The 9054-nt window shown below is 35.7% G+C and overlaps 1 non-coding gene across 1 annotated transcript; it reads left to right on the top strand.

The window, feature by feature from the left end:
* The first annotated feature begins 2290 nt into the window (after nucleotides 1-2290).
* Nucleotides 2291-2401, top strand: LOC139004613 (U6 spliceosomal RNA). Its single transcript, XR_011470474.1, has one exon. It is a non-coding gene; the product is annotated as a U6 spliceosomal RNA (small nuclear RNA).
* Nucleotides 2402-9054: the final 6653 nt, after the last annotated feature.

Raw genomic sequence — 9054 nt, 5'->3', positions numbered from 1 at the left:
GAAGAATGCTAGTACTTGATAAAAATATGTGAAGAGATTTATATCACAAAATTTCTGTGATATTAACACTACAAGAATATAAAATAAGTATTTTCAAAGAAATGTAAATAAATTTGTTTAATAATCCACATATCTAACATTCTTCATGATAAGTAGAAAAGATGAAAGCAGCATAAATTATACTTTAAACATGGTAGAATAAGGAAAATAAGCAGAAGAAGACATAAATGGTACTGATAACATTTTCGGACAGGTAGTCTTAAAGAATGTGGTATGAATCTGTCTTCTAAAAGACTTGTCATTCTTCACTGTGATCCATAATGTTTTGCTTCCCTACACTTTTGTGGTTTTTTTTAACCAAACATTGGGAGTACACAGAAGTGATTGAATTTTTATTCAACATAATTCGGCCCTCCTCAAAAACAGCACAAAACACAAGGCACTCCCAAATAATCAAACGTAGCCTTTGATCTCTATCAGAGGAAATGAAACACTTTTCTTTCCCCTACTTTGCACCCCTGTCTACATTGTCTCCCTTCTACAACCCCTACGTTAGATTATCTTGGGTCATGAACTAAGCCATGGCCAGATGATTATAATTAAATAATCTCGCTGCTGTAACTGAGGAAAGCATTCTGCTTCTTTCATCTTCAGAGATGCTTAGATGAAAAAGGAGTCAGGCTCTTTCGGCACAATACCAATTAAGTTGCTGTGTTCTGTATTCATTTCTTGTTACACCATATGATATCCTTGTGTTACCCAGTATGACTACTAAGAAGCTAATCATGTTTTTTTATATCATGAGTATAGTGAATAAAAATATATGTTCTCTAATTCAGGTTCCAATAGCGAACATCTTTTGTGAAAGATTTATACACTCCAGTATGTACCTGTGCGCAGAATGTGTTAATGCTGTCTAATAAAACTGGAAGCAAAGAGGTTTTCCAACTAGATTAATTCAGACACAGCAGCTCATTGTTTAGACAAGACTTACTCTATTTACATGAGTGAGGGAAGTGATAAATTTACCCATGAACTCTAGTACAACAGGGATATGCTCTTACGGGCGAGCATCGTTCCTAAGTCAGTGTCTCACCTTGACGTTTAGGTCCCTTAAGTGATAAGTTTACCCTTCAGGCAGCATTAAGGGAGCATTCATCTTCAGCAGGCTTGCAAGCCATTGTCATTATCTCTTCCTTGGGCAATAAAGAACCTTGATTTCTGGATAGGAAAAGATTTAAGCAAGAATAAACGGAATAATCTGCATATCATCGCCGCTTTCATTATCAATAAAGAGCCACACATGGCATGCAAGACTGACGTGTGCTTTAAATAATGTCTGCTTCCAATGTGACTGAGTTACTTTTCAGTCCATATGGCTCTATAATCTTTCTCTTAAAAAAACTGCTTTGAGTAAAATTTATCATCTTTTCAAAAGTTATGAGTTGTGGGAATACTACATTTTATTGCCACTTAGACTAACTGAATAAATTAATTTAGATTCATTTTCATATCTTGATGGTAATGCCCCCTCTTAATTCTTCTCTTTCTCTCTCTCTCTCTCTCTCTCTCTCTCTCTCTCTCTCTCTCTCTCTCCCTCTCTCATATATACATATATATATGTTAGAGAGAGAGAGAGAGAGAGAGAGAGCAATAACCACATATTCTAATTAGTTTTAATGTGATTTGAATAGCAAGTTGGTGAAGAATAAATTATTAACAGAAATTGAACACATTGTTGAATAGAGTTAAATTATTTAGCAGTGTTAGTTCATTGCCATACAAGAAATAATATTGCTATTATTTATGTAATGTACTGGGTGCTAATACAGCCTTATATAGAGATCCAGATCAAGAGAATAGTGTCGTGTTTTAAAGAATTACCTTTCCTCCCATTTTATCTCTCAGAAACCATGTGACAAACAAAAAACCTATACAGAGATATACATAAATATAGATATGGAACTAGAACTAAATAAATCTCAGTATCAACATACCTTTTCCTAATACAATATAAGGCTTAAACAACTTGCATTCTCATATAAGCTCCACTACTTATTATATAGCTCTTGGTAAGTCTTTAACCTCTCTATGACTCAGTTTCCTAGTCTGTAAAATGATACCTACCTCACTGCATTAATGAGATGATAAATTGAAATAATACTCATAAAGCACATTGATTTAATAGTCATAAATATTCATTATTATAAAAATTCACTTAATAAGTGCTAACATTTATTAAAAATTTATTACATGCCATTTTCTAAATGAAACAAGAATCAGTATTATTGTGTTGGCTTCGGCAGCACATATACTAAGTTGGAACGATACAGAGAAGAGAGATTTGCATGGCCCCTGCATAAGGGTGTCCAGCAAATCCTGTGACGTGTTCCACAAAAAATAAAAAGAATCAGTATTATCTTCATTTTACACATAAGATAAACTGAGACACTAAAAGATAAAGTTTACTTGCCAATCAGTACATAGCAATTAAGATATAAAGCTTGGGTTCAAGCCCAATTTGGCTCCAGAAACTAGCACATACTGAATCATTATGCTGTACTTTTCATCTGAAGCAAAATGTAGAAAAATTAGAAAGCACAGACATGAAAAAGAAAAAAAATATCAATTCTATACTTGGAGATAAATAGGTTTGAATATTATTTTTAATAACATTTTTCTGGGCTTATATATTGTCTTAAAATGTAATCATTATGATAAAACTCAAACAGTGTATTTTTTAAATTATCCTTTGCTTACTTGGAGAGGAGGTACAGGGAATGATCCAGACTAATAAATATTCCTGACCAAGAATTCTACTATATTTTCTTTCATTATTTTAAATTGAAGTAGATTTTTCTTTTATTTATCTGATAGTTTTCAGATTGTGCTACCAATTTTATTAGTATTTAAGCAATTATAAATAACATCTAGAAATCTAATTAATGTGGCAGCTTAAAATCTTGAGGAATTTTTAAGGTTCAAAAATAACAAAAAGCAAAACAAGCCAGCAAACAAAAAAACACTGGATGAGTGAGAATAAAACTTAAAATCATTAAGATATGCACAAAATAAAACATCAATGTATTTAGTTTATATAAAAAATATTATATATATCAAAGTCCTAACCGGTTTGGCTCAGTGGATAGAGCGTTGGCCTGCAGACTGAAAGGTCCCAGGTTCGATTCCGGTCAAGGGCATGTACCTTGGTTGTGGGCACATCCCCAGTAGGAGGTGTGCAGGAAGCAGCTGATCGATGCATCTCTCTCATCGATGTTTCTAACTCTCTATCCCTCTCTCTTCCTCTCTGTAAAAAAATCAATGAAATATATATTTTAAAAAATAAAAATAAAATACAAGCAAAAAATTAGAAAATATTTAATCATAAAATTATAAAAACAATAAAAATTAATATATTTAATATATTTAAAAAACACAAATTGATCATAAAAACTGAAGGGTGTTAAATAAAAGGACAAAATATGCTATCTGTTAATTAATGAAATGATAAATACAAATATATAATATATATATGAAATGTAGCATATTAGCATTGAAAATTGAAATTGAATTAATAAATGCTACTGTCTTATCAGACTAATAAAGCCTTAACATTTAGATTTCATTACTGACATTGAGAATGAAAAAAAAGTGTCAATTTTACTCTACTGGTGCTATTGTAAAATGGTAAAACAGCACCAATTACATTTTAAGGAAGTCTTTCCAGATAATTTCTCAACACCTACAAATGCCTGAATGCTCCCACTGCAAGCCCATTCATTTACAAGTGTGGGCACAGGAACCATGTTGCAATACACCAATAGCCATAGCCAATAAGAATGTTTCTCTCATAGTGTAGATTGAGAAGCAGCAAGTAATCTCTTTACCTGGCTAAACGCTTAAGGTGTGATCTGGAAATCTGTGAGGTAGCATAAATGAAAAATCAGCCAGGCTGTTTTGTAGAAAGTGTGAAAAATGAGAGACATGGAAAAAGAGTAAGAGAGTCAGAGAGATGTGGCAAATGGCTTTCCATTTTTTCTTCAGTCTCTGCCTATGGCCTGACCTTTTCTGTGAGTTCCAAGAAACACCCATATCTCCTAAAAATACACCACTGTTTTTTACTCAACTTGTTTCTGATATTTGAAGTCAAATCATAATAGAACAAATTATTTGAAAAAGCAATTTGGAATACAAGCCACAGACTGAGGAAAAAATATGTGCAGAAGACATAACTGATAATAGATTGTTATCCAAAATATACAAATAACTCTTAAAACTCAATAATAAGAAAACTAGCAACCCAAGTTAAAAATGGGCAAATAATATGAACAGACCCCTCACTCAAGAAAATATACAGATTCCAAAAAAACAAAACAAAACATGAAGGACGTCAGGCATCATGTACCATCAGGGACCTGCAAATGTTGATGAGACGTGGAGCAATAGGAGCTCTCATTCATTGCTGGTGGGAATACAAAATGGTACAGCCACTTTGGAAGACAGTTTGGCAGTTTCTTACAAAGCTAAACATACTCTTACCACATGATCCAGCAATTGAACACCTTGGTAATTACCCAAAGAACTTAAAAATGTATGAAAAATCTGCACACAGATGTTTATAGCAACCTTATTCATAATTACCCAAATCTGAATGAAAGCAACAAGATGTCTTTTGGTAGGTGGATGGATAAATAAACTGTGGTACATCCAGACAGTGGAATATTATTCAGCACTATAAAGAAATGAGCTACCAACCCATGACATAACACAGAAGTAGCTAAAATTACTAAGTGGAAAAAAATCTGAAAAGGCTATATATAGTATACATTTCTAAGTATATAACATACTGAAAAAGGAAAAACTATGGAGACAGTTTAAAAGATCATCAGTGGCAGGGATTAGGGAGGAAAAAAAGAAAGAATAGATGAAATAGTGAGAATTTTTAGGGCAGTAAAACTATTGATATTACAATGGTTACAGTCATTATATATTTGTTAAAACCCATAGAATGTACAAGGGCAAGCTCTGATGTAAACTGTGGACTTTGGGCGGTAATGATGGGCAAATGTAGATTCATCAATTCTAACGAACGTGTCACTCCGGAGGGGAATGTTGACAGTAGGAAGGACTATGCATGTGTGGGGACAATGAGTACATGGGGACTCTCTGTACTTTCTGCTCAATTTTAATGTGAACCTAGAACTACTCTAAAAATATCTTTTTTCTTTTTAAATAAAAGTAATTTGGGAATGGTTTCAAGAGCTTTAAAAATCTCATACAACAGCCCTCACTGGTTTGGCTCAGTGGATAGAGCGACAGCCTGTGGACTGAAGGGTCCTGGGCTCGATTCCAGTAAAGGACACATGCTGGGTTGTGGGCTAGTTCCCCAGTAGGGGGTGTGCAGAAGGCAGCTGATCAATGATTCTCTCTCATCATTGATGTTTCTGACTCTCTCTCTCCCTGCCTCTCTGAAATCAATAAAAATATATTAAAAAAAATCTCATAGGACAAAATCAATAATCCTCATTCAAAGAATCTATCCTAAGAAGGGATATTCAAAATAATCTAAGATAGCTATCTGGTAAAAACATTGTGTAAAAAAAACATTCTGGACAAAAAAGGTTAATTGTGTTGTTATTTATAAAAGTGAAAAGCAGAAAAAAAAATACAAAGACACAACAATAAAGACATGATTAAAATGTAATGGATCTATAAAATTCAATGTTATGGTCTGACCGGTATAGCTCAGTGGTTGAGCATCGACCTATGAACCAGGAGGTCACAGTTTGATTCCCAGTCAGGGTACATGCCTGGGTTGCCAGCTCAATCCCCAGTGGTTGGGCGTGCAGGAGGCAGCTGATCAATGATTCTTTCTCATCATTGATGTTTCTATCTCTCCCTTTCCCTTCCTCTCTAAAAATCAATAAAAACATATTTTTGAAAATTCAATGTTATGTAAAATTATGTGTATAAAAAGCTGATTTAAAAATTGATAATTTATTAGATTGTAGTATTAAGTGAGAAAGCTATAATGTGAACATATATTTCCTGACTTTACATAATTTTAACTGTAACATTCTGTTTGCATTTTATAGCACAAATGATTAAAAAACTAAAGCTGTTATTAAGGAAATTATGAGTATGAATTCAATTTTAGAATTTTAGGTAGCATGGCAATTCACTGGGTAGGTTTATTTTTGTCCAAGGCAGGTTTTATAGTTCTCTTCATTATCTACCATTTGGTTGGTATACTTTATGAACATATTCCAATGACTCTAAGTAATGGCAAAATTATTAGGGGGGATTTCAAGTGTGATTTTCTATATGTATCATTTATTTAATTTTAAAAATATTCAATGCCCAATGAACTTATTTTTATTTAGTTTTATTAACAAATTATTTTTATAAATATACTGAAAAAGTACTTTTTTGTATATGTAAAGTCTGAAAATTATAGGAATTCTGCAAAAGTAAGATAATTATTTTTTATTACCATAATCTTCTCTCATTAAATAAGACTAATAAAGTTTAAAAAAATGGAAAAACATAAAATAAATTAAAAAAATATTTTGAGGCAATATCTAGTGATTTGGGCAACCTTATCTTTTTTCCTACAATATATCAACTGGTTATTAACAAAATATTTAAGTTTCAGGTTTTTTAAAAGTGCATTCTCAATATTAACATTAAACTATCACAAAGCAACCAATTCCAAGTTATCTTGAAACAATACGTAATATAAAATTTCAAAAAAATATAATGAAACATGGCCCTTAATAACAATGTCATAACTTATATCTATGCCTGTCAGGTTACTTCTGTTTGCTATTTTACTCCTAGTATACATTTTTAAAGTACTGCATTTATTCATTTATATATTGAAATCAGAATCATTGTAAAATCTTGATGCTGATATTTATCTTTGAATCAAGTGTCTGTGGCATATTGTGTGTTCTTATTCTAGTACTAGAGGCCTCGATCCCTCGCCACCTTGGCTTCGTCTGGAAGGATATTCGGATGGCCAATCGGTCGATTGGCACATTATGTTTTTATTATTATAAATAACATCAATATATTCAATGTACAAAGTTTGCACCCAGTGTTACTGTGGTTACTACAGGCTCTGGAGCAAAAAGCCTAATATCAGAGGTTCGGGCACAGTTCAAGTGTAGTGAGGATGGTGTGGTATGTAACACATAGAGGTGTTGTGAGATTTGCATGGCGTAACTGTAGAAAGTGCCGAGAATCTCATTGGTATCTAGTAAGAGTTTACTAGATATTCATTTTAATGAGTAAATTGAAATCAAGGGAGAGCTACTATTGTTCATGTTCATTGTCTCTATAGATTGCTACCATTTTATTCAATATATTCCATTAATCCTATCTAATAAAGAGGGGACATGCAAATTGACCGTCATGCCATCACAAATATGGTGGTGCCCACAGTGGAGGTGGAGTTTCTGTAACACAAGATGGCTGCGCCCACAGCGGAGACCGAGTTCCTGTAACAAGCCTTAATGAGCAATCAGGAGGGACCTGAGGCTGCGTGGCACTGGGCTGGGGCAGGGGACCTAAGACTGTGCCCCCTGCCCAGTGGGGCTTGATAGGGGACATCAGGCTGTGCCCCTTGCCCCAGCGCCAGGCCTGTTACCTCAGGCCGTGCCCTGCGCCCAACAGGGCTTGACGGGGCAACTCAGGCCATGCCCCCTGCCCTGGCATTGGGCCAGGGGACCTGAGGCCACGCCCCCCGCCCAGCAGGACTTGAAGGGGCACTTCAGGCCATGCCCCCACCCCAGTTCTGTGGGACCTAAGGCTGCATCCCCCACCAGGCTGGTTTGACGGGGGACCTCAGGCTGTGCCCTCTCGCCTGGCGGGGCTTGACAGGGGATCTCAGGCCACAACCCCCACCTGGCGGGGCTTGACAGGGACCTCACAGCATGCTCCCCGCCCTGGCCCAGGCTGGGGGACCTCAGGCCATTCCCCCCACTCCAGGGCTGGGCTAGGGGACCTCAGGCTGCATCCCCGGCCCAGTGGGGCTTGACAGGGGACCTCAGGCTGCACTGCCCACCCTGGCACCAGGCTGAGGCTGCGCCCCCTTGGCCCAACAGGGCTTGACAAGGGTGGGGCCAGCCGGGTCTGGATCTCTCCCAATGGGGGTGGGCCGGCTGGGTCTGGGTCTCACGCAATTTTGAGGCACCGCGGCAGACAGGGATTTGACTCTGGTTCCTGTGGCACACCCCAGACTCTGACAGGAGGAAGATTTTTGTATACATTTTACTAATTTTCTTTCATCTCTGACACTTCTATTATAGAGAAAGGGCAAATAGCAATATTAAAATATTTCCTCTAATTAATCCCCTTTTAATATGCATGAATTTCATGCACCAGGGCACTAGTAATATTATAAAAATGAAATTGGTTTCCACAGATTTTTCAAAGGTGCATCATTTAATGTGAATCAGTAGTTATATATTAATTCTCATATTTAGTCATCTATGCTTCTTTCAATTTAAACTTAAATATTCATAATTTCTTATAATTGTATAGTATGTTCTCTTGTTTTTTGTAAGTTTAATGCAAGGTTATCAAAAAAGGAAAACATATATATACATTTGTCATGTACATATGTGTTAATAACAAAAAGGCACCTATTTTTCAATTTATTGTAACATTATTTCTTTGAGGGACACTTTTATTTAAGTTTATTTCTTTCTAAAAGGTCTGCATTACTGAAGCTGTCAGAAAAAGTTTCAGATTTCTCCCTTACCCTCAATCTATACCCAGAACAAGCTTTCCTGTGGGGCTTGGATTATGTTTGAGGTAGAAGGAAGGCAGTTCACATGATAAAGCAATACCCCTGGGAAAAGATGATTAACATGTATAAAGGGCTTTCCCTGCAGTATAAATACCAGCACGCGCCCTCTTGGCGCTTCAGAGCCTTCCTGATGTATATATGCAGGTAGTGAGATTTGAAACAGCCCTTTGAGACAGTAATAGAATAAAACTCTGATTTGGGGAGCAACAATTCTCCTAATTTTTCTACTCACTGTGGGA

This window comes from Myotis yumanensis, unplaced genomic scaffold (assembly GCF_028538775.1).
Source record: "Myotis yumanensis isolate MYYU_CA2020_CCGP unplaced genomic scaffold, mMyoYum1.0.hap1 SCAF_2, whole genome shotgun sequence".
Taxonomy (NCBI): Eukaryota; Metazoa; Chordata; class Mammalia; order Chiroptera; family Vespertilionidae; genus Myotis; species Myotis yumanensis.
Note: the sequence above shows the minus strand (reverse complement) of the source record. Positions and strands in the feature narration are given on the sequence as shown.